Source organism: Littorina saxatilis, linkage group LG3, assembly GCF_037325665.1.
Source record: "Littorina saxatilis isolate snail1 linkage group LG3, US_GU_Lsax_2.0, whole genome shotgun sequence".
NCBI lineage: Eukaryota > Metazoa > Mollusca > Gastropoda > Littorinimorpha > Littorinidae > Littorina > Littorina saxatilis.
Window position 1 is genome coordinate 61,072,824 of NC_090247.1, and position 26,729 is coordinate 61,099,552.

Below are 26,729 nucleotides of genomic sequence, written 5' to 3' on the forward strand. Positions count from 1 at the left end.
TTCACTGCCTATGCCGTGAGCGGTGGACTGACGATGCTACGAGTATACGGTCTTGCTGCGTTGCATTGCGTTCAGTTTCATTCTGTGAGTTCGACAGCTACTTGACTAAATGTTGTATTTTCGCCTTACGCGACTTGTTTTTTTTTACCATCCCACTCTCTATCCCTACATATGTCTCTCTATCTCTCACTCTCTCTATGTCTGCCTCTTTTTCTCTGTATCTCTCTATGTCTTTGTCGCCGACATCTATCTCTGTCTCTCTCTGTGTCGTTATCTGTCTCTTTCTGTCTCTGTCTCTGTTTCTGTTGGGAAACAGGAAATTTACTAAAATGTTCCGGATATTTGTACATTTCCTGGTTGGCTCACGTAAGTGTAGCCTATGCGATGCTAACTTTTGTCTGTCTGTGCGTGTGTATAGTGTAAAAGTTAAAAGCATCGGGATTTATTTCCTCGATCGTGTCCGGCAATGTGCACAGCCGTGACACTGAACTAAGAACTAGTACATTAGATTTCTTAAACCGTAGCCTCAGTTTGTAATCGAAACTTTTTCCTATGGACAAAGTCCATCCGTTTGCAGGTTCACTAGTTTATAAAGATCTCGCTAACACAGTTTAAAACAAAGACATCAGAAAGCAAGAAATCGACACACATTGGCCCGCTACACACTGCCACGCTTTAAAAAAAAAAAAAAAAAAAGACAGATCAGAAAGAAAAGGCCAGACACACGACGTCCTAAAAACAGAATGTTACATTTTAAAACCTAAACCTAATAAAATCTCGGACACTAAAGCTCTCACTAACACAGTTTAAAACACAGACATCAGAAAGCTAGAAATCGACACACATTGGCCCACACACAAAAAAAGGGACACATATCAGAAAAAAAAGCCGGTTACACAAAATCCAACAATCACAATAACACTGTTTAAAACACGCGGAAAAAAAGCTCGAACACTAAAGATCTGGCTGGTAATATACACACATTGGCCCACGAACACATTGCCACGTTTTAAAAAGTCACATCAGAAAGAAACAGCCAAAACCACACAAAATCCCACAATCACAGTGACACAGTTCAAAACACAAACCTCAGGAAGAAAGAAAAAACTTGGACACTAAAGATCTCGACGACACAGTTTAAAACACAGATTTCAGAAAGAACTCACAAGTGACAACACTGCCACGCATTATAAAACAAATCAAAACTTGACTAAATATAAAAAGACACATCAGAAAAAAAGGCCTAACACACAACCTCCGGTGGCGGAGTTTAAAACACATAACCAATGTAAGGACAAATCCGACACAAAAGATCTTGCTGACACAGTTTAAAACACAGACATCAGAAGAAGAAAATAAACTAGGACACTATAAAGATCTCGCTTACAAAACACAGACCTCAGAAGAAAAACAACGTAGCGGACCTCCCTGGTTTGCAGCCAACTCGCACTGACCAAACTCGGCCATCACAAACTTTCCCTCTGGCCAGCTTAGTGTGTTTGCCAACGTAACAACACGCAGGACAGATTCAACAGGAAAACATCCGTTAAAACTGCAGCTTTTTTTTTCCCCAAGCGGCGAAGTGTCGTGTCACATGTCACACAGTTTTGCACTCCTCTTTCCCTGTGCATCACTCTTCGCCTTTCCTTTTCACTTTTTCTCTTCAACCCCCCCCCCCCCCCCCCATTGCTGTCCCCGCCACCATCACCCCCCACCACGACCCACCACGACCCCCCCCCCCCCCCCGCCTCCCCTCAACCTTACGGCTCTTCCCTTGTCCCTTTTCTGAACTGTGTAATCCTTCCCCAGTCCGTACGCCGGAAACAACCCTCAACAATGAAGTGTGCATGTACCAGAAACAATGGGAAATGGGAAATGACAATGCCGACAGTTGTATCACAATTACATGATAAGGCGTTGAAAGCGACCCTCAGTTGCACACGTACGCATGTGGTTTAAACAATGTTCCCTTACACTGGTGCAATTCTGTAACACATGTTACATAGCCACTGGTGAATTAACAATAACAGAGAGAAAAATAACAAAAAACGGTCATATAGGTTTTCGCAGCCATGGGAGGTAATCGGAACCGACCAAACAGACTGAGCCAGTAGCGCGACATATGTCGTGACAACCAGGTGACATGACAACCAGGTGACAGTATACGTAAAGTAGCGCGACATATGTCGCGACAACCAGCCAAAGGGTTGTCCTTGTATCGGTGAGCACATAATTCTTTTGGTTTTTTTAAAACTTTGTTCATCTCACCACAGTCACGTTGTTATTTAGACATCTATACAATCATATAAAAACAACGACAAGCCTACGGCTAATAGCGGTGTCTTCGAAAACAAACTTAAATCATGAATACATTAATAAACTGACGTCAGCACTTAATCAGCGTTTAAATCAGTTCAAACTGCTCGGACACGCGTCCCTATTTGATCATGGCGCCAACATAATTATAACGTCTTCGTTTTTTTATGGGAGGAAGGGAGGATGTCCAGATTTATCTATGGAAATGAGTGGGGTTTAATTCTCACTCCTAAAAAATGCATTGACAACACACTTCCCCATCATCGTCGCATCATCTCCCCCCCCACCCCCCCCCCCCCCCCACGCTTCCACCCTCCCCCTCCTAATAAAGAATAAGAATAAGCAAAAGAAGATCAAGAAGAACAAGAAGAACAAGAACAAGAACGATAGCACTCCTGTTTTTGGCAATTTGTGTCGATAGCACTACAGAAAATAGCGCAAACGATACGTAGCACAAATGACACGTAGCGCTAGCGGGACGCACCAGGCATTGTCGTGTCAGTACCCAAAGGCAAAGGGGAAGAACCCTATTATCACTGACCGATTACCTTGAAGCTTGATTAGACTTTAGATCTGCAGCCAGAATACTGAGACTACCATCAAAATCAAATGAGTTGTTTCAGACCTTTTTAATTTGACATCCAACCTAAGCAATTCACTCGCACGCGTGTGTGCGGTGCGTCCCGCTAGCGCTACGTGTCATTTGTGCATTTGTGCTACGTATCGTTTGCGCTATTTTCTGTAGTGCTATCGACACAAATTGCCAAAAACAGTAGTGCTATCGGCACGTAGTGCTATTGCCACAATTCACACATGCCCATTATCACTACGTCTCAATAGAACTACGTGTCGATATCACTATTTTTGAAAAACCAATGTACTGTAGCGCTACGTGTCGATAACGCTACGTGTCGATAGCACTATACTACATGTTCAAACGGCAGACACTTCCCTTTGTGTGTTTGTGTTTGTGTGTGTGTGTGTGTGTGTGTGTGTGTGTGTGTGTGTGTGTGTGTGTGAGTGTGTATATTGTCTGCATGGCTGTCTTTCGGATCTGTGTGTCTGTCTCAGGCTCTCTCTCTCTGTCTCTGTCTTTGTCTCTCTCTCTTTTTTTCACCACGTATTTATTTCATGGTTGTTGTTGGTGTGTGTTTTTAATTATTTTAATATTGTTCTTCCCCAATCCCCCATGGTTTGTATGAGTCTGTGGCCTTAGTATAATAAACCATTCTGAGTTCTTTCTCTCTCTCTCTCTCTCTCTCTCTCTCTCTCTCTCTCTCTCTCTCTCTCTCTCTCTCTCTCTCTCTCTCTCTCTCTCTCTCTCTCTCTCTCTCTCTCTCTGCACCTCTCAATCGCTCTTTCTCTGTACCTCTTTTAAATCGCTCTCTCCTTGTCTCTCCCGCTCCCTTTCCCCTCTCTCTCTCTCCATCTGTCTTTCTGTCTTCTCTCGCTCTTTCTTTCTCGCTTGCTCTTTCCCCCTCTCCCCTCTCTCTCTCTCTCTCCCATGATACCGTATATACATACGGCACGGATGTTTTTCTGTGTGTGAGTTTGTGTGTACGATACCGTGTGTACGTATGTGTTTGTGCGTGCGTGTGAGTGTGTGTGTGTAATGAAGAGAGAGAGAGAGAGAGCAGTAAATTGAGTAATTGAATTTGCCTTTTACCGAATGAAAACTATTGTCAAAAACAGTGCATTAAGAACTAAAACCAACCAACCATGAAATAAAAAGCACCACCCCTCTCTCTCTCTCTCTCTCTCTCTCTCTCTCTCTCTCTCTCTCTCTCTCTCTCTCTCTCTCTCTCTCTCTCTGTTAACTGTCTCTCTCTTCCGCTTTCTCGCGCTTTCTCTGTCTGTCTGTCTGTCAATCCCCCCTCCCCCTCTCTCTCTCTCTTCCCCTCTAATTTCATAACAGAATTTGGGAGAGAAGAAAAGGTTTAAATATCCTCGGTTATACCTTGTGTCAATATAAAATATATGCAATAACAATTTGTCAAAAACAAAGCCCTTTTTTTCTAAAAAGATCAAAATCCGAAAGAAACAACTCAAAATCATGCAGAGACTTTCTACCGAAAATTACAAATTTCTGGCAAAGTGAAAGGAACAACAAAATATTCCTGCAGAGAGAGCGAGAGAGAGAGAGAGAGAGAGAGAGAGAGAGAGAGAGAGAGAGAGAGAGAGAGAGAGAGAGAGAGAGAGAGAGAGAGAGAAGACAAGACAAGACAAGACAAAGACAAATTCTTTATTAACGAGGGTAATGGCATTAGCAAACAGGTGCTTTTTTACATCCAGCCCTCGCCCATGGGAGGGTTTAATCTAATGATAATACGTTTAAAAAATGTTAGAATATGAATCAAAAAAGTAACAAAAAGCAAACAACCGAACAAACAAACGATTAGCAGGCTAAACAAACAAACAACAAGTCGCGTAAGGCGAAAATACAACATTTAGTCAAGCTCAGTCGAACTCACAGAATGAAACTGAACGCAAAGCATTTTTTCCGCAAGAACGTACACTCGTGATCATAATTTTTATATTTTTAATTTTCAGAGCTTGTTTTTAATCCGAATATAACATGATTATATGTTTTTGGAATCAGAAAATGATGAAGAATAGGATAAACGTAATTTTGGATTGTTTTATAACAAAATAATTTTAATTACAAGTTTCAGATTTTTAATGACCAAAGTCATTAATCAAATTGTAAGCCTCCAAGCTAAAATGCAATACCAAAGTCCGGCCTTCGTCGAAGATTGCTTGGCCAAAATTTCAATCAATTGTATTGAAAAATGAGGGTGTGACAGTGCCGCCTCAACTTTTACAAAATGCCGGATATGACGTCATCAAAGACATTTATCGAAAAAATGAAAAATAGTCTGGGCATATCATACCCAGGAACTCTCATGAACAATTTCATACAGATCGGTCCAGTAGTTTACTCTGAATCGCTCTACACACACACACAGACACACACACACACACACATACACCACGACCCTCGTCTCGATTCCCCCCTCTATGTTAAAACATTCAGTCAAAACTTGAATAAATGTAAAAAGTAAGCTCTACCTGAAGGAAAAGCAAATTGTTTGGGGTGAAATTTAAGAGATATCGGAACAAGAGGAAAAGTAATCTGCTGCCGTCACTCACTTGTCTTCCACACGCAAGCGCCTGCCATTTAAACATGCTTCAACTGTTCAAACAGAAACGTGCGTAAATGCATCATTGTGTCATGTGGCTAACTGAATTCAGAGTTTCAAGCTTTAAAACATCGGGCCTTACCCAACATTCACTACTGGGCCTTATTCACATGCAAACATTTCTTCTTATAGAAAACTAACAAACAGAAACGTACACAAGCAAGCAAATTAACAACAGAAAAGAATTACATTTTTTTTTATAAAGCGTTTCGCTTCTTGCCTCGATGAATACCGAACAAGAATAGTTCCCATAAACCACTGATTTTGATTCATGATTGAACAAGTGTTGCTTAAAATTAAGTCTGCGCGATTATCGAAACATTACGCAGAAAAAAAGGAATCAAGGAATAAATCAATCTATCGATAAACAAACAAAAACAAACAAACAAACAAGGAAACTAACCAACCAACTAACTAAGCAACCAACCAATCAACAAACAAACAAACAAACCAACCAACAAACAAACAAACGAACCAACCAAGCAACCAACCAACCAACCAACCAACAAACAAACAAACAAAACAAACAAACGAACCAACCAAGCAACCAACCAACCAACCAACCAACAAACAAACAAACAAACCAACCAACAAACAAACGAACCAACTAACCAACTAACTAACTAACTAAGCAACCAACCAACCAACAAACAAACAAACTAACCAACCAACCAACCAACCAACCAACCAACCAACAAACAAACAAACCAACCAACAAACAAACAAACAAAAACAAACAAGGAAACTAACCAACCAACTAACTAAGCAACCAACCAACCAACAAACAAACAAACAAACAAACAAACAAACAAAGAATGCACGAGTAAAGAAATTAGCTGATAGAGAGCACGTGTGTGTGTGCAGATCGAGCGATACCAAGAATACCACCGGACAGATCTTCATGAACTCTACATGTACATTTCTTCAGATAATGTCTCATTTTTTAAGTAAAAGTCTTTGATAACGTCATTTCGAGGTTGAAAAAGTTGAGGCGGAACGGTGGCGACCGCATTAAACAAAATTCAAACGGTGGCGACCGCATTAAACAAAATTCAAACTAATTAACATTTTGGTCAAATACTCTTTAAACTGGTCCGGACTAAGGAATTGAATTTCTGTTTGAAAGCTTAAACAACTGTTTGAGTAATTTGTAAACCAACGTGTTGCTTTATTAAATCAAATTGCAATCATAGATACAAAAGTGGTTTAATTTGTTTTTCTCCTGAATTCAAAAATATATGGATATGTTATGTATGAATCGACATTAAGCTAACGAATTCGTCGCGATATAACCTTCGTGGTTGAAAACGACGTTAAACACCAAATAAAGTAAAGTAAAAGCTAACGAATCAAAAACGAAACCCCGTTTATTGCAAATTATGTTCCCTATGACTATGTTATGTAGTACAATGATATCGACTGAGACTGCGCCGTCTCGGTTGACGGGTTTCGGTCAGCCAGGACACAGTCTCAGTCTTAGTGAAGGCTTTTAGTTTAGAGTTACTGTTGAGGCGGACAGATTGTCTAACTGTTTTGATATTGCTTTAAGCGACTCGTTTTCTGTTATTTTATTTTTAATGTCATTCAATCCCCTGACTAAAAGAAAAACAAGTCGCGTAAGGCGAAAATACAATATTTAGTCAAGTAGCTGTCGAACTCACAGAATGAAACTGAACGCAATGCCATTTTTCAGCAAGACCGTATACTCGTAGCATCGTCAGTCCACCGCTCATGGCAAAGGCAGTGAAATTGACAAGAAGAGCGGGGTAGTAGTTGCGCTAAGAAGGATAGCACGCTTTTCTGTACCTCTCTTTGTTTTAACTTTCTGAGCGTGTTTTTAATCCAAACATATCATATCTATATGTTTTTGGAATCAGGAACCGACAAGGAATAAGATGAAAGTGTTTTTAAATTGATTTCGACAATTTAATTTTGATAATAAGTTTTATATATTTAATTTTCAGAGCTTGTTTTTAATCCGAATATAACATATTTATATGTTTTTGGAATCAGCAAATGATGGAGAATAAGATAAACGTAAATTTGGATCGTTTTATAATTTTTTTTTTTACAATTTTCAGATTTTTAATAACCAAAGTCATTAATTAATTTTTAAGCCACCAAGCTGAAATGCAATACCGAAGTCCGGGCTTCGTCGAAGATTACTTGACCAAAATTTCAACCAATTTGGTTGAAAAATGAGAGCGTGACAGTGCCGCCTCAACTTTCACGAAAAGCCGGATATGACGTCATCAAAGACATTTATCAAAAAAATGAGAAAAACGTTCGGGGATTTCATACCCAGGAACTCTCATGTCAAATTTCATAAAGATCGGTCCAGTAGTTTAGTCTGAATCGCTCTACACACACACACACACACGCACAGACACACATACACCACGACCCTCGTTTCGATTCCCCCTCGATGTTAAAATATTTAGTCAAAACTTGACTAAATATAAAAAAGAAAGAGAAACAAAACAAGTCGCGTAAGGCGAAAATACAATATTTAGTCAAGTAGCTGCCATTTTTCAGCAAGACCGTATACTCGTAGCATCGTCAGTCCACCGCTCATGGCAAAGGCAGTGAAATTGACAAGAAGAGCGGGGTAGTAGTTGCGCTAAGAAGGATAGCACGCTTTTCTGTACCTCTCTTTGTTTTAACTTTCTGAGCGTGTTTTGAATCCAAACATATCATATCTATATGTTTTTGGAATCAGGAACCGACAAGGAATAAGATGAAAGTGTTTTTAAATTGATTTGGACAATTTAATTTTGATAATAATTTTTATATATTTAATTTTCAGAGCTTGTTTTTAATCCGAATATAACATATTTATATTTTTTTGGAATCAGCAAATGATGGAGAATAAGATAAACGTAAATTTGGATCGTTTTATAAATTTTTATTTTTTTTTACAATTTTCAGATTTTTAATGACCAAAGTCATTAATTAATTTTTAAGCCACCAAGCTGAAATGCAATACCGAACCCCGGGCTTCGTCGAAGATTACTTGACCAAAATTTCAACCAATTTGGTTGAAAAATGAGGGCGTGACAGTGCCGCCTCAACTTTCACGAAAAGCCGGATATGACGTCATCAAAGACATTTATCAAAAAAATGAAAAAAACGTATGGGGATATCAATCCCAGGAACTCTCATGTCAAATTTCATAAAGATCGGTCCAGTAGTTTGGTCTGAATCGCTCTACACGCACGCACGCACACACACACACACACACACATACACACACACATACACCACGACCCTCGTTTCGATTCCCCCTCGATGTTAAAATATTTAGTCAAAACTTGACTAAATATAAAAACAAAAAAACTTCTCTGGGCAGTTTGTGTGATTGCATGCGCCTTCCTTTGATTGGCTCGTAGCGGACCGCTGGAACTGACAGATGCGGACCCCGCACAGAGCTCAGCCTAGCGTCACTACGCAAGATTCCAGCAAGCTCAAAGGTCAGGTTTTTGGATTTGGTGAACATTTTTATATTTAGTCAAGTTTTGACTAAATATTTTAACATCGAGGGGGAATCGAGACGAGGGTCGTGGTGTATGTGTGTCTGTCTGTCTGTGCGTGTGCGTGTGTGTGTGTGTGTGTGTGTGTGTGTGTGTGTGTAGAGCGATTCAGACTAAACTACTGGACCGATCTTTATGAAATTTGACATGAGAGTTCCTGGGTATGAAATCCCCGAACGTTTTTTTCATTTTTTTGATAAATGTCTTTGATGACGTCATATCCGGCTTTTCGTGAAAGTTGAGGCGGCACTGTCACGCCCTCATTTTTCAACCAAATTGGTTGAAATTTTGGTCAAGTAATCTTCGACGAAGCCCGGACTTCGGTATTGCATTTCAGCTTGGTGGCTTAAAAATTAATTAATGACTTTGGTCATTAAAAATCGGAAAATTGTAAAAAAAAATTAAAATTTATAAAACGATCCAAATTTACGTTTATCTTATTCTCCATCATTTGCTGATTCCAAAAACATATGTTATATTCGGATTAAAAACAAGCTCTGAAAATTAAATATATAAAAATTATTATCAAAATTAAATTTTCCAAATCAATTTAAAAACAGTTTCATCTTATTCCTTGTCGGTTCCTGATTCCAAAAACATATAGATATGATATGTTTGGATTAAAAACACGCTCAGAAAGTTAAAACGAAGAGAGGTACAGAAAAGCGTGCTATGCAGCATAGCGTAACCACTACCCCGCTCTTCTTGTCAATTTCACTGCCTATGCCGTGAGCGGTGGACCACGAGTATACGGTCTTGCTGCGTTGCATTGCGTTCAGTTTCATTCTGTGAGTTCGACAGCTACTTGACTAAATATTGTATTTTCGCCTTACGCGACTTGTTATTTCTGTGTTGGTTTTTTACGATGTTACAAGCATTGGTTTTTGGTCATTCCATTTGCAGACGTTTGCGGGAATGCATTGCGTCGGGATGCGATCCTCGCATGCGTCCTGATTTCAGCTATGATTTTTCACAAAAGTTAAAATCATAAAAAGCCTTAATTCAATTAACATTTCACTTTACGTGGGCTTAACTGCAAACAGCTGGTGTGGACAATTAATTTGTGGGAGTAACTGATAAGAATGGAACGAGCGTATGAGTGCGTGTTCTGTACAGCTCTGGTGGACAGTAACCAGCGGTAATGCAGTTTGTTAGCTACATGCACTCACACAAAGAAGCTTTATCTATTGCTTTAATTTCCAACACTTCAAACTGCAGACAATCTCAAGCCACACAGCAATTAAGAAACATCGAGCACGTCCCAACTTTAATTAATTTCGATTGATCAGCAGATGTTTCGATTCGGGTTAGAGGTACGTGTGCTTCGACTGAACACTAAAAAAATACAGGTAGACCAACGGGAACAGTCACCAGACGACTCTTCGCGGATAACTGTTCATCATGGCGTGTTTAATTCGCTGGCTTCTTCTGCTGCTGCACGTTCTGTCTGCTACGACTGTAAGTTTAGATTAAAAAACAAAAACAAAAAACAAAAACAAAACAACAAAAACAATTCAAATTCTGGCTACAATTGTTTGATGTTCGTTTGTTTTGACCGTTTTAATGCAAGTGCACGTTTGGGTGTGCATGATTTAAGTGGATGACTTTTTGAACCCCAAACATCAGGTTAAATTGCAAACCTTTGGTAGGGGAAAAGCTCCTAATTTAGCCCTTACACTGGTGCAATTCTGTAACACATGTTACATAGCCACTGGTGAATTAACAGAAAGAAAAATAAAGAAAAACGGTCATATAGGTTTTCGCATCCATGGGAGGTGATCGGAACCGACCAAACCGACTGAGCCAGTAGCGCGACATATGTCGTGACAACCAGGTGACAGTATACTAAAGTAGCGCGACATATGTCGCGACAACCAGCCTAAGGGAGCGACTCCCAGTGAGCGAGTTTTAGCGTCAACTAAGGTGACTCGAGTCGAACCGAAGGTCGCAAAAACTCGGTCCGGTACGACTGGAGTGACGTCACCGGTTAACCAACTTTCAACCTTGCTTCCTGCGTAGGGTCTCTCCAGTTCCAAGATGGCTGCCAAGGCGAGGTGAGAAACTTCTGCAAATATTTTTTGACAAAGTTACGGATTGTGAGAAGACATTTGTTGTAAATCACTTAGCCTTTCAAAAATTAAGGATACTGGGTTGGATACTGTCTTGGTTTTAATGCATTTTATTTTAGCAGTGATGTTTATTTTGGGAAGAAATGAGGTCAACAGGAGTTTGGGTGCGATTTCGGCTCAAATGTACTTTAGCGCCCTGAACTTTTACCCGGCTGTTTTGCGCTCGATTTTTCACGCTCACTTCTTCATTGACGTTCGAATCGATAGTTCGATGTTTTGGCATTACATTCACATCAACAATAAAACAGTACTGCTTGTTCATCATCGTCGTCCATCAACTCTCCACAACAGTAAATCCGTAACGCGCTTGTCGCCATCTTGTTGCAAGGGACGCGACTGGACACAACCCAACAGCGTTTCCGCGAAGAAAAAAAACAGACATTCGCAGTGACCCTACCGTAGCTCAACCCTGTTCCTCGCGAAAACTCGCTCAATATGAACCACCTCTCGATCGAGAGCGCTCAAAACAATTTCATTCGCAACACTGACCCTCTGAGGGTAACCTGAACAAGTCAAAACGATTGCGGACGCACAAACCACAAAACCGTTAGGATTTTTACATTTTTTGTTACACTTCTGGCAGCGTTCACTCTAAATGTTACCCTTTAAACGAACTAGTTTCTGTCCATGTATATACACACACAATTTGCATTATACGACAGCTAAGACCGTAATTGTTACATTTTAGTAGACTTTGCACCGTCTTTCTCAGACTCAAGACTCAAGACTCAAAATGTTTACTGTCCTCATAAAAACAAGGAAAATTGCCTTACAGTGTCAGGCGATCACAGACATAAAAACATCACATGTATTAAGAATTAAACGATTGCACTTAAAACTAATAACTCTAGCCCGCTTCATATTTGCTGTAAACTTAGAATTAGAATTGCATTAAAACACATGTAAACATCCTGAGCGTCTCTCGCAGCACTCACACTTACAGACACACACACAGACACACAGACACACAGACAGACAGACAGACACATACACACACACATACACACACACACACACTCTCTCTCTCTCTCACTCGCCATCTCTCTCTATCTCAGTTTAACTAAAAACAATAAAATATATTCAGATTGAGTGGGTAATAATGGCACACAGGCATGATTTAAAAGGTCATGGATAGATAACACATGTGCAAACAAAAAAGAATGACAACATCTTAAAGTATGCGTGTGCTCCCTAATATGTACCACCTTACAAAATTAACAGAAAGCAAAAAAAAATAAAACTGGTTTCAGTTATGCATTAAGAAGCTTGCTGAAAATAACCTATAACTAGCCCTCAAGCTTTCAACAAATATGTCAAACAGTCTTCTTAACGTGAAAGTTGATAACTTCATATGTATCGATTGGACATTGGATTTCCCTTCTTTGAGCCATGTGACGTCAGAGGCCTACAAAACTTCATATTTGGGCGTTTCAGGTTAACCGAAACTTCAAAGGAACTACTTACTTCATATTTGGGACACGCGGATTAACCCACAGATCAAAACACACGTCTGCAAAACTGTAAAAATGAAGCGATTTGCAGATCTATCTCGGGAAGAAATTGAAAACAAAAGACGACTTTTAACTCCGATCGAATACCAACACACTTCATCTGAACAAAAGATGAACATGGGAGACACCCTCCCTCAGCATATTGCAGGCAACACACCACTCCAAGTATTGCCGCGGCCAAATTCAAACCCCTCGCGAAGTTCACTCAGCTCTGTCGCACACACAGCCACCGGCCGAGTCGATATGCGCGGGGCAAGTAGTTTCGACATGTCCTTTGAAGATATGAATTTCTTCCTCAGTGCAGAAAATGAACCTGACATGCCACCATCCACGACAATGCAAGTTCTGCCTACTTTTCACAACTTAAAGGCAAAGTCCTGTTTTAAAACTGATACTAATTGGTTTATTTTATGCTTTTGTTCTTCTTTCTGGCTCTTTTGTACCCTTCTTTCCTTCTTCCAAAAACATTGATGCCGACTGTGATCTTTATTTTTTCTTCCTTTTGCTCTTCATCTGTACCTTTCATCCTTTCTTTTTACATTTAGTCAAGTACATTTAGTCAAGTTTTGACTAAATGTAGTAATTTCGCCTTACGCGACTTTTTTTTAAATCTCTCTGTCTGTCTTCCCCGGTATTTAATCCCACGACCTTCCGCTTGCGAGCCCGGTGTCTTATCTACTAGGCCATTGCGCGCCCGTCGATGATGGCCGCATCACCAAAGATCTTCTCTACGGTGAACTCGCGCGGGGAAAGTGTCCCACGGGCAGGCCCCAGCTGCTCCAAAGGATGTATTCAAGAGACACCTGAAGGCCTTGAACGTCCACCGGAACACTTGGGAATCTACAGCCTTAGAACGGTCGGAGTGGAGGCAGAAAGTGCAGAAAAGTAGATCTCCGAGTTCGAAGAGACGCTTACTCAGCAGTCTGAGACAAAGGGAAATTCAAACAAGTCGCGTAAGGCGAAATTACTACATTTAGTCAAGCTGTGGAACTCACAGAATGAAACTGAACGCACTGCATTTTTTCACAATGACCGTAGTCCGCCGCTAGTGCAAAAGGCAGTGAAAGTGACGAGCCTGTTTAGCGCGGTAACGAGTTGCGCTGTGTTGCATAGCACGCTTTACTGTACCTCTCTTCGTTTTAACTTTCTGAGCGTGTTTTTAATCCAAACATATCATATCTATATGTTTTTGGAATCAGGAACCGACAAGGAATAAGATGAAATTGTTTTCAAAACGATTTCGGAAATTTAATTTTAATCATAATTTTTATATTTTTAATTTTCAGAGCTTGTTTTTAATCCAAATATAACATATCTATATGTTTTTGGAATCAGAACATGATAAAGAATAAAATAAAAGTAATTTTGGATCGTTTTATAAATAAATGATTTTAATTACAATTTTCAGATTTTTAATGACCAATGTCATCAATTAATTTTTAAGCATCCATGCTTAAAAGCAATACCGAAGTCCGGCCTTCGTCGAAGATTGCTTGGCCAAAATTTCAATCAATTTGATTGTAAAATGAAGGTGTGACAGTGCCTCCTCAACTTTTACAAAAAGCCGGATATGACGTCATAAAAGACATTTATCGAAAAAATGAAAAAAACGTCTGGGGATATCATACCCAGGAACTCTCATGTAAAATTTCATAAAGATCGGTCCAGTAGTTTACTCTGAATCGCTCTACACACACACACGCACAGACAGACACACAGACAGACACACACACACTACGACCCTCGTCTCGATTCCCCCTCCATGTTAAAACATTTAGTCAAAACTTGACTAAATGTAAAAACATACATACAAACTAACATAACAGAGAGAGAGAGAGAGAGAGAGAGAGAGAGAGAGAGAGAGAGAGAGAGAGAGAGAGAGAGAGAGAGAGAGAGAGAGAGAGAGAGAGAGAGAGAGAGAGAGAGAAAGAGAGGTCTGAAGTCTGAATGTTTTAATGAGTAGGCCTTGTGCCCTTTTCATGGAGATGAGCACATCTCGAGCACCAGCATACACATGCACATAGTAAACAACAAAACTTGACTAAATATAAAAACAAGAACATCCTACTAGTATCGCCCTGTTTCGTTTACGGATTATGGATTACGAATGGAAAGCGCCTTCGTGACAAATGTAGACAAGTCGCGTAAGGCGAAAATACAACATTTAGTCAAGTAGGCCTAGCTGTCGAACTCACAGAATGAAACTGAACGCAATGCAACGCAGCAAGACCGTATACTCGTAGCATCGTCAGTCCACCGCTCATGGCAAAGGCAGTGAAATTGACAAGAAGAGCGGGGTAGTAGTTGCGCTGAGAAGGATAGCACGCTTTTCTGTACCTCTCTTCGTTTTAACTTTCTGAGCGTGTTTTCAATCCAAACATATCATATCTATATGTTTTTGGAATCAGGAACCGACAAGGAATAAGATGAAAGTGTTTTTAAATTGATTTCGAAAATTTAATTTTGATCATAATTTTTATATTTTTAATTTTTAGAGCTTGTTTTTAATCCAAATATAACATATTTATATGTTTTTGGAATCAGAAAATGATGGAGAATTAAGATGAACGTAAATTTGGATCGTTTTATAAAAAAATATTTTTTTTTTACAATTTTCAGATATTGACTAAATGTAAAAAACGTAGCAAGAGCGGCTTACTAGTGTTTGAAAACAGCATGGTTAATTTAAACAATGATGGGATTCTAGTGTATTTTCGTGGAATATAATATTCTCTTAACCCTTACACTGATGCAATTCTGTAACACATGTCACATAGCCACTGGTGAATTGACAGAGAGAAAAATAACAAAAAAACGGTCATATAGGTTTTCGCATCCATGGGAGGTAATCGGAACCGACCAAACAGACTGAGCCAGTAGCACGACATATGTCGTGACAACCAGGTGACAGTATACGTAAAGTAGCGCGACATATGTCGCGACAACCAGCCTAAGGGTTAACTCAGCATATTTGGGGCATACTAAAACAAAGTGTACTTTATCTTCAACACTGCCACAACAAAATGGACAAGATAAATCAGCAGAGGTTGCATTTAAATTAAAGCGAAATCGATGCACTTTCAGAGGAGATACTCCCAATCTAAGTCTAATCAAAAGATTTCTAGCTTTAATATGTTTCAAATCACTTAAATAGTTGGATAATGTTAGGGTTGATTTGAAGGTTCTGTACAGAGAGAAACGTTCACTTCCTTGTACATTTTCAAGCCAGGTTTGCTTATAGGATGAAATAAGTGTTTCTTTAAATGCTGTTAGGAACGCCCTCTCATCGCCAACACCTTGGTTTTCCCATACTTCATCAAAACCGTACATGTACAGAGTGTAACAGATCGAGGAGGCCCATGTTTTCTTATTTTGTTCATGGAGATATTTCAGCATTTTATACGCCTTGCTCGGAAGGCGATGATGTGGCATCCTCAATATACGTAGCCAAAAACGAATGCATTTAACAAAGCTGTTTATAAACAAGGGGTACCTTCCCGTTTCTCCATAGACCATAGCATTTGGTGTTCTCATACTCGTATTCAAAAAACGTTTAAGTGCGAATAAATGAACTCTCTCTATAGGTGTATGGTCTGCTTCAACCCCCCAAACTTCGGCACCATATGCCAGCATCGGTTGAATCTGTGAGTGGAAAGGTTGAAAAAAATAGCTGGAGATCTGTCACCCAGTTGCCATAAACATTTTAAAATACCAATGACTCCCTTTTTCCCTTTTGCAGCAAAATCATTAAGAGTGTGAGAGAAGGACAGGCGTGTAGACAACCATACTCCTAAATACTTATACATGTTCAAAACGCTCATATAGGATGTCCACCATACACCCATCTTCCTCGCAAGGCCAAGTGACCACCGTTCCGAAAAACAACAATATTAGATTTGTCTAAATTAACTTCAAGTCCAAGACGTCTAGACGAATCCCACAGAATGTTTAACTGATTCTGGAGCCCACATACGAAATCTGAAATAAGAATAATATTATCTGCAAACATCAGAATGAGTATTTCCAAAAAGTCTGGAATAAGTTGAATACCATGTTTTCCCTTCTGGACAATATCATTAGCTAGCTCATTAATTAGTAGAGAAAACAAAACTGGACTACAAATTTCTCCCTGTTTTAGACCCCTTGGGCACATAAAGGAGTCCGAAAAATCACTTCCTGATCGCACTTTTGCTTTTACCACGTCATACATACAGCTGAGCGCCTGGTACATCTTACCTTTAACTCCATTTTTCTTCAAAGTTTTCCACAACGTAGTTCTTACAACTGAATCAAAAGCTTTACGAAAGTCAATAAAAGCAACATACAACTTCTTGTGTGCCAATAACTGCTTCTGTACCAAAGCTTGTAGTGTAAAAATATGATCAACGGTACTATAGCCTCTGCGAAAACCAGCTTGACTCTCATTTAATAGTTTTTTTATTTTATTTTTTTTATTTTTTAATTCTCTTTATTTATATAGTGCCTTATCCGAAGTTCAAAGCGCTTTATGCCGTGTGAGATGGAATTTTTTTACACAATATATCACGCATTCACATCGACCAGCAAACCTCAAGCCTGTTCATGTTTTTCGATCCAATTCGTCAATCTGTTGTTCAAAATGTAGCTAGAGAGAGAGAGAGAGAGAGAGAGAGAGAGAGAGAGAGAGAGAGAGAGAGAGAGAGAGAGAGAGAGAGAGAGAGAGAGAGTGAGAGAGTGAGAGAGAGAGAGATATCATAATGGTTTATTATATTAAGGCCACAGAGAGAGAGAGAGAGAGAGAGAGAGAGAGAGAGAGAGAGAGAGAGAGAGAGAGAGAGAGAGAGAGAGAGAGAGAGAGAGAGAGAGAGAGAGAGAGAAAGAATTGAAATGAATTGAACTTTATTTAACAAGGATTAAGATTTAAGGCTACGCCTTTTCTTACGATCTGTCCTTGGGACGCACAGACACACAATGATAAAATTGAAAAATTAAAAATTAAAAAGTTAACCAACAAAAGGAGGTCAGAAAACTTTAGCACGTGATGATAAAGATGACGATGATGACGAAGATGATGATGATGATGATGATGATGATGATGAATATGAGGCATGAAGAACATACATATGTGGTTATTCATAAAATCAAATGCATACTATGCAAGTAATTATAAGTACAAGCTGGCGGGGGCGCGCTCTTTGCTGCGACCAGTCGTGTGGAAATGTCTCTCAGTGTTTAAGCGTTTTTTGTCAGTTTTCGTGTATTTTTTGTGCTGAAAGTTCGCAGAGAGATGTGTAAGACCGTGTAGAAGCAGAATGTGAACTTATTTTGTACGATTGTGGTACGGTTTGAGAGCTATTGAAGTGTTTAGCAAGAAACTGTTGTGATTTTTTCGGGTAGCCATCTTGGCCGGTTCGTAGCGTCAGCCAAATCTAAAACATTTGGCCATAAAAGTGAAGATTGGCCAAATGTTTTAGATTTGGCCAAATATTTTTTGGCCAAAACTTTGCACTCAAATTGTTTGGCCAAAACATGTTTTTGGCCAAAACCACACTTTTTTGGCCAAAAATGTACGTTTTTGGCCAAAAAAATGTGTTTTTGGCCAAAAAAGTGTGTTTTTGGCCATAAAAGTGAATATTGTCCACCAGCGCCAAGCATACGTGGGTCCACTGTCTAGTGTGTATTTTAGGGTAGCGTATTTTTGTCCTTATGTTAACCCACCCATCACCCCCCCCCCCTCTCCCTTCCCCCCATTTCCCATAGTAAAGAAATGTATGTAATCACTTTGCACTTGTAGTGTTTTATTATTAGTAGTATTATTATTATTATTATTATTATTATTATTATTTATTATTATTGTTGAATTGTTTCTTGTATTGTTTTTGCTCTCCCTCACCCCTCACCTCCCTTTTCTGTACATAGTCTGATTTCTTTTTGTTTTAGTTCCTTTTATTTGGTGTTGAATGAAATGTGTTTTTATTGTGTTTGTTAATTTTCCATGTACCCTCACGGGGTTTTATTGGAATAAAACTTGACTTGACTTGTGAGCGTGACTCAGTGTGTCCGAGTGTTTTCGATACTGTACCCCGTCCTGTGTGATTCTGGAGTATACGTGTGTTCCCTGGACTTGGAATAATTATGTGTGCGTGTGTCTTCTGGAATGTGCTTGATTCGCTGGAATATATGTGTCTGATTCGCTGGAATATATGTGTCTGATACGCTGGAATAATATGTGTCTGATTCGCTGGAATATATGTGTCTGATTCGCTGGAATATATGTGTCTGATTCGCTGTGTGTTGTGTGGTGCGTCTGTGATTCGATTGGAGTATGCTTCCGTGTGTGAGTGGCTCACCGATTTACGCATGGCTGAGCTGAACGCGGCATCTTCCATCCTGCCCACATGTATCCGCTCGTTCAGCCATGCATATCACCCGGTACAGTCACGACGAGCTGTTGAGGCTGCGCGCGCATGCTACCTGTTGCTACCCCCCTATCCCCGACTTCGCTGCCGACACGCTGCGCTGCGTCCGGCGACCCAGGAAAAGAGGCCGACGCGGCGGCGTCGTGCTACGTGCACGTAGACGACGACACCGGCTGCCCCTACCGTCCATTGTGCTCGGAAACGTCCAGTCCGTGAGGAACAAGATCGACGAGTGTCTGGCGAGCGTGCAACATCTACGCGAGTACCGTGACGCCAACTTGCTCTGCTTTTCCGAGTCGTGGTTGACCGAGGATGACGGGGTATACGTGTGTTCCCTGGACTTGGAATGACCGAGGATGACGGGGACCCAGATTTACCTGGCTTCTCTGTCGTTCGACTTGACCGCACACTGGCAAGTCTAGAGGAGGCGGTGTCTGCATATTTGTCAGCAACAAGTGGTGCACCAACATCACCGTCAAGGAGAAGGTCTGCTGTGAGGACATTGAACTTTTAACTGTTGCCCTCCGGCCCTTCTACCTCCCACGGGAGTTCAACCAACTCTTCGTGACTGTACTGTACATTCACCCCAAGGCAGATGCGAAGGTGGCCTGCTCCAAGGTGGCGGAGGTTGTGCACAGGTTGGCTTCGCAGTCCCCCGACGCCCCTTGCCTTGTGCTCGGGGACTTCAACCACTGCAAGCTGAACCGAGCGCTCCCCCACTTCAAGCAGTACGTCACGTGTCTGACTCACAAGACCAAGACCATCGACCTGTGCTACGGCAACATCCGCGGCGCCTACAGCTCCAAGCCACTCCCTGGCCTCGGCAGGAGCCCCCACAACATGGTGCAGCAGGTGCCTACGTACCGACAGCGTCTGAAGCGGGAGAAGCCCATCGTGAGAGAGGTGAAGAAGTGGACCAGTGACTCGTCAGAGGCTCTTAGCGGCTGCTTTGAGTCTACAGACTGGAGCATCTTCTCTGATCCCAGCCTCGATGCGACAGCCGACGTCACCTCGGCGTACATCGCCTTCTGCGCAGACACTGTTCTTGAGACCAAGCCCTGCACAGTCTACCCCAACACCAAGCCTTGGGTAACACCGGGTTTGAAGAGGCTGCTCTACAGGAAGAGGGAGGCGTTCAAGAGCGATGACTGCGACGAGGTGAAGGCTGTCCAGCGGCAACTTACCAGGCAGATCAGAGAGGACAAACGTCGCTTCGCGACCAAGCTGGAGAATAACTTTAGAGAGGGCAACTCCAGGCAGTACTGGCAGGACGTCCAGACCATCACCGGCTACAAGCCGAAGAAAGTCCCACTCAAGACGACGGATGAGGCGAAGCTGGCAGGAGAGCTGAACACTTTCTACGCCCGGTTCGATCAGCGTGACTTCAGCGAAGAACAACGGAAAGTCATGGAGGAGGTGCTCAGCCGCCCGTCCACGCCCATCACCATCACCACCGACGAAGTCCGGTCGACCTTCAAGAAGGTCAAAGCACGCAGTGCTGCAGGCCCAGACAACATCACTGGCAGGCTTCTACGGGAATGCGGAGACTCCCTTGCCCCTGTCTACCGCGAGCTCTTCCAGAGGTCCCTCGACGAACATTCCATCCCTGCAATCTGGAAGAGCTCCATCATTGTTCCTGTGCCCAAGAAGCCCAATCCCTCGACACTGAACGACTACAGGCCCGTAGCGCTCACCTCCATCCCCTTCAAGTGCGCTGAGAAGTTGGTCCTTCGGAGGCTGAGGTTGGAGACAGAGGACCATCAGGATCCTCTTCAGTTTGCATACACCCGCAACCGGAGTACTGAAGATGCGATCCTGACCCTCGTCCACAACGTCTCCGCCCACCTGGAGAAACCCTCCTCTTACGCCAGGGTCCTGTTCATCGACTTCAGCAGCGCCTTCAACACCATCCAGCCTCATCTCATGATGAGGAAGCTGCTGGAGTTCGACGTCAATCCAGTGCTGATCAGTTGGGTCTTCAGCTTCCTTACGAAGCGAACCCAGCGGGTCCGTATTGGACAAGTCTTGTCCGAGGCTGTCGCCACCAATACAGGCGCCCCTCAAGGCTGCGTGCTGTCTCCCACGCTCTTCACGCTGTACACCGCCGACTGTCGCCTCAGGGATCTTGTCAACCTGCTGCTGAAGTTTGCAGACGACACATCCCTGTCAGGTCTCATCCTGAAGAACGACGAATCGGCGTACAGACTCGCCGCGGAGGAGCTGGTGCAGTGGTGCGACGACAACTTCCTGGAGCTCAACGTGAGCAAGACGAAGGAACTCATCATGGACTTCCGACGAACCAAGTCCGCCGTCGACCCCATCATCATCAAGGGCGAACCAGTCGAGATGGTGGATACCTACAAGTATCTGGGCACCATCATCGACAACCAGCTCGACTGGTCGCCAAACGTGGACGCCATGTGCAAGCGGGCAAACCAGAGGCTCTTCTTCCTGAGGAAGCTGCGGCAGTTCCACGTCGACCCACAGATCCTCCACCTCTTCTACCAGGCGACTATTCAGAGTGTCGTCTCCTTCAACCAGCTCTGCTACCACAGCAGTGCAAAGAAGGGCGACATGGAAAGGTTGGAGAAGATCGTGAAGAGAGCAGGCTCCATCATTGGCTCTGAGCTTCAGCCTCTCAGCACTCAATTTCCGAGTGTGGCGCTGAAGAAGCTGAGCATGATCCGCTCTGACGACCGCCACCCTCTGCACCAGGCGCTCGCATCGTGCGAGCCCACGCGTGAGTCATCACGCCGTTTGAGGTGCTGGCGGGCCAGGACGAACAGGATGAGGGACTCGTTCCTCCCGATGGCTGTACGACTCTACAACCAGTCCCTGTGAATGTGATACATGTAGTATACTAGATAGACTTGAGTGCTGTGAAATGTTACTGTGAGGACTATGGGTGATGTGAACTGTGCTGTGAGGACTATGGGTGATGTGAACTGTGACTGCGGAAGGACAATGAGTGCTGTGAACTGTGGTACGTATAGGGGGGGGGTGGGGTATGATGTAATGTAATTTGTGATAATGTATGGGGGTTATGATGTAATGTATATATGTATGATGATGTATTCTGTGTCGATTGTGAATGTATGGTGGGGTGGGGTGGGGTGGGGGGTACGATGTAATTTAATGAACGATGATGTACTTGGTGTTTGATAGTGTATGATTGTTTGTTAGTTGTAGATATAGTACGATGTCTGATGTTGTAATGTTTGTGCGTGTGTTATAATGCAATATGTTATGATGTAATGTATGATGATGTATTCGGTAGATGACAGTGGATGTATGCTTGTTAGTTGTAGATCTAGTACGATGTTTGAGGTTGTAATGTTTGTGCGGGTGTTATAATGCAATATGTAGCCGTATGAGGGTTCCAGTGTGTGAGTTGTACATGGCCGGGTGCTAGAGTGCTGCATGAATGAGTAAGTGCATGTGGAGCTGTATGACTGGGTGAATTGTGGGTTGCGTAGGTCCGAGGGCACATGTAGCCTGTGTGTCTGAAGTAGTGGGTATGTTGCGTAAGGGTGTGCTGATATTGAACTTCAGTTGTGTTTTGTAAATGTCTATGTATCAGTGTATCATGTCTTGCCACACACATGCCAAATGTCCTTGTATTGATGAGGACAATAAAACTTCTTGTATCTTGTATCAATCGAACATGTAGCAATAGTGTAACAAAAATATGTTCAGAATATACAATGCACAGCATATCTTTGACGTAATACTAAGTGTGGTAAATCAAAACGCGTTAAACTACTCAGACATTAAGTGTTTTTTGACACATGTTTTAAAACTTTTTAATGACTTTAAGTGCTTAAAGGATGATGGAAGTGAATTCCAAACTGATGTACCCGAAAAAGCAAGACTGGTCTTGTAAAGGTCAATTCGTGGAATCGGTGGGGTCAAGAGAGAGAGAGAGAGAGAGAGAGAGAGAGAGAGGGAGAGAGAGAGAGAAAGAGAGAGACAGAGTCAGAGAACGAGCGAGTGAGCAAGAGAGAGAGAGAGATAGAGACACACACACACACACACACACACACACACACACACACACACACACACACATTGAAAGAGAGAGAGAGAGACAGTCAGAAAGCGAGCGAGCAAGAGAGAGAGAGATAGAGAGAGAGACACACACACACTGAAACAGACACACACACACGCACATACACAGACATACATGTACACACACAAACCAGAAGGAGTGAGAGCGAGAGAAAAAATGAGAAAGAGAGAGTCGTCAGTAAGTAGTGGTACTGACACGTAGTGATAATGACACGTAGCGCTAAAAGATGTAGTGCTGTCGACACGTAGTGACAATGAACGAATGAAAGTGACTCATAGACAAATTATTTGTAGCACTAATCAACGTAGCGATAGCGGCACGTAGCACAAATGACACGTAGGACAAATGACACGTAGCACAAATGACACGTAGCGCGAGCGATACGCACCCCGTGTGTGTGTGTGTGTGTGTGTGTGTGTGTGTGTGTGTGTGTGTGTGTGTGTGTGTGTGTGTGTGTGTGTGTGTGTGTGTGTGTGTGTTTGTGTACGGGTGGATGTCTGTGTGTGTTCGTGTCTCTCTGTGTGTTCAACAAGCAAAGATTCACTGCGTTTACTTTTTTTTTGGGGGGGTGGGGGGGGGGCAGAGCTTTTTTTTCAATGAGATATTAGGGCTTACAAACGGAGATGCTTTATTTTACGATCTTATAATATCAATAACAGCTCATTATATATTATATTAAGTATACATTATATATCTATGTTATACAAAATATAAAACAGTCAATCAGTTTATTAAATAAAATCCCCCCCCCCCCCCCCCCAACAAAAAAAGGTTTTTGGTTTAGGGGCGGGGATGTAGCTCAGTCGGTAGCGCGCTGGATTTGTATCCAGTTGGCCGCTGTCAGCGTGAGTTCGTCCCCACGTTCGGCGAGAGATTTATTTCTCAGAGTCAACTTTGTGTGCAGACTCTCCTCGGTGTCCGAACACCCCCGTGTGTACACGCAAGCACAAGACCAAGTGCGCACGAAAAAGATCCTGTAATCCATGTCAGAGTTCGGTGGGTTATAGAAACACGAAAATAGCCAGCATGCTTCCTCCGAAAACGGCGTATGGCTGCCTAAATGGCGGGGTAAAAAACGGTCATACACGTAAAATTCCACTCGTGCAAAAAACACGAGTGTACGTGGGAGTTTCAGCCCACGAACGCAGAAGAAGAAGAAGAAGAAGAAGAAGAAGAAAAACGGCAATTTTTATCTATGTGGGTTGTCCTCATACTTGTTATCACACTATCAGTTTATCACACACAGCCCAGAGTAGACTGCACCCCTCTCGTACAGTATTAGCGTTTGTTAATCGACAAATAGAATAGACAACACTGAATTCCGAAAATATCTCTGTCGGGTTACGACGCAAGAACAGATGATTTTCGGAAATAACTATGTCGGTTTTGCACGGGTTGTGAAAGAGTGACTACCTTTGCTTTTTCACAGTGGCTACACTTACGCCCGCCCGTAACTTTTCCCTTCTTTGCTTTGATTAGGCCACAAAAAAATAGGTGTGGTTACGGTAACATAGCCAAAAAAAATAGGGTAGGTAGGTAGGCAATCACTTTTTTTTTTTTTAACTTTTTTTTCTAATGTGTACAAATTAAACCTACATGTACTTGACAGGGAAATAAGTGTGCGACTCGGGCGCTTTCGCTTTCATTGCGTTTTCTGCACTCGTTTTTTTTTTTTTTTTTTTTTTTTTTTTTGACAAATGTAATAAAAAGTTATAGGATCGGCCCCTAAAATTAGGGTAGGTCGGGTTACCGTAACCACACCTATGTTTTTTTTAGGCCTTACACCACAAAGCATTTCCCCGCCAGGGCCGCGTTCTACTTCCGGTCTGATCCGGTTTGGGCGGCCATTTTAAAGCGTGGGTCGAGTGAGGACAGACGTGTTCAACAGTTGGTTTAAACAAGTTTATTCAATAAATTCCATTGGTACTATTACCGCATACATGAAATAAGGAACATGGAGCACAACAAGCTAGGCTTATGAGCGTACTCTTGGTTTAAACAAGTTTATTCAATAAATTCCATTGGTACTATTACCGCATACATGAAATAAGGAACATGGAGCACAACAAGCTAGGCTTATGAGCGTACTCTTAAAAGCAAATGAAATTTGGCGGACGATTTTAATATAACAAATTTGAAATAATGTCAAAATGATAATGGTAAATTATGGTAGACAAGCATGTAACAATAAAAGGAAAAAAACAAAGGAAAAAAACCCCAATGATAAACTAACAACAGTACTCACACGCGCTCGCACACTCACTCGCACACACACGCATACAATGACTTCCACATGGTTGAAAATAGAATACTACCAGAACAAGGAAATGTAAACAGTACTGCACATGGTCGTTTCGAACATGGATGAGATAAATGCATTCATTATTCAAAACGTTTGCTTAATAAGAAAAACCTGCCATACAGAAAATCATCAGCGGTTAGCAAATCATAGTTGGGCAGTGTTGACAAGGTGACTTCACGTATTTGAAGAGATAAGGGGCAATGAAAAATATAGTGCTCCGCATTTTCAACAGGATAACCACAAGTGCATGACGGGTCGGGAATTAAATGTCTGTCAAATAGATCACTATTTAGATTGCTGATCCTCAATCTCAGTTTGCAATGGATAATTTCTGATTTTCGATCAGATGTGTATCTATACGAGGGAACAACAGAATCATTAGAACTAATACGTTTTTTAAATAACCCAATAGAATCAAGTTGTTTTACAGTATCTGGAAGCTCATTCCACAGGGAAGTCGAAGACAGAAAAAATGACTTTTTATACAATTCAGTTCGAGAGTGGGGAGTCTGTCTGTCAAGTGGTCTTCGTCTATGGTAAGGGTTCACAGAAGCAACGAGAGGAGGCAGACGTTCTAGTAAGTATGGTGGCACGCGTGCATTAACTAATTTGAAATACAAAATCAATTTGTGTCTTTTTCGCCTCTCCTTCAGTGTTGTAAATCCTGATTCATCGTACAATTTTTGGTGACTCGTGCCACGAACTGCACCTATAATGGCTCTTATGGCATCAAGATGCAAGTTTTCTAATAAAGTAGCTAATCTGTCAGAACAGTTATCCCAAATGACGTCAGAAAAATCAAAATGGGGAATAATAAAAGATTTATACATAAGTTCAAGTGCCTTTCGGCTAAGGCGATACTTATAGGACCGAAAACATGAGAGAAGAACACGTACTTTAGATATAATTGACTGAACATGTGATTCCCATTTGCAGTCGCTCTGAATCAGTACACCAAGATGTTTGTGAACGTGGTTTTCTCTCAGAATTTTTCCATCAAATACAAGAGGAAGGGTTTCAGGCATTCTATTTCCAGAAAAGGTCATCAAATCTGTTTTTAAATTATTGAAATTAACTTTCCATTTTTCCGCCCAGTGTGCAATTTTGGCTAAGTCTGCATTTAAGATCTGTGTCCGCGTGTTTGCATCATTTAGAGATAAATACAAACTGGTATCATCAGCAAAAAGTTTAATGACAGATTCGATATCAATGACAATATCGTTAATGTACACAAGGAACAACAAGGGCCCCAGAACAGAACCTTGGGGAACACC

General features: G+C 41.7%; 1 protein-coding gene across 3 annotated transcripts in view; it reads right to left on the reverse strand.

Annotated features, from left to right (window-relative positions):
• LOC138962849 (beta-1,4-N-acetylgalactosaminyltransferase bre-4-like) overlaps positions 1-26,729 on the reverse strand; it is a 97,696-nt gene that overhangs the window by 36,801 nt on the left and 34,166 nt on the right. The window contains exon 1 of one of the 3 annotated variants that reach the window (XM_070334813.1): positions 1,399-1,580. The exons of the other annotated variants lie outside the window; for them this stretch is intronic. The gene's annotated coding sequence lies outside the window, so the exon portion shown is untranslated. Of the gene's footprint in view, positions 1-1,398; positions 1,581-26,729 lie in introns of those variants that run through there. 3 annotated transcript variants of the gene reach the window in all.